The following is a 274-nucleotide window of genomic DNA, read 5'->3' as shown; positions in this document are numbered from 1 at the left end:
AGTACACCCAGAGCTCCCAGTACACCCAGGGCTCCCAGTACACCCAGAGCTCCCAGTACACGCCCAGAGCCCCCGCACTGGACCCACTGCCAAGCGCTGATTATTTATTGCTCCCCTGCCCCCCGCCCCCGCCCCACGTGCTGCTGCTGACTCGGCAGTGTGGTCAGCACTTGGCGGGTGCGCCCGGATCTTTCTTCCTCCTTCATTCCAGCACAGCCGGCCCTACACCCAGGCCCAGAGCCGCCTGGGACATGCCAGGGCTGCACTGCACGGA

General features: G+C 65.7%; 1 protein-coding gene across 1 annotated transcript in view; it reads right to left on the bottom strand.

The window, feature by feature from the left end:
- Positions 1-274, bottom strand: part of EGFR (epidermal growth factor receptor) — a 44715-nt gene that overhangs the window by 15594 nt on the left and 28847 nt on the right. The gene's annotated exons all lie outside the window — the stretch shown is intronic.

The sequence above is a fragment of the Myotis davidii genome, unplaced genomic scaffold (assembly GCF_000327345.1).
Source record: "Myotis davidii unplaced genomic scaffold, ASM32734v1 scaffold573, whole genome shotgun sequence".
NCBI lineage: Eukaryota > Metazoa > Chordata > Mammalia > Chiroptera > Vespertilionidae > Myotis > Myotis davidii.
Note: the sequence above shows the minus strand (reverse complement) of the source record. Positions and strands in the feature narration are given on the sequence as shown.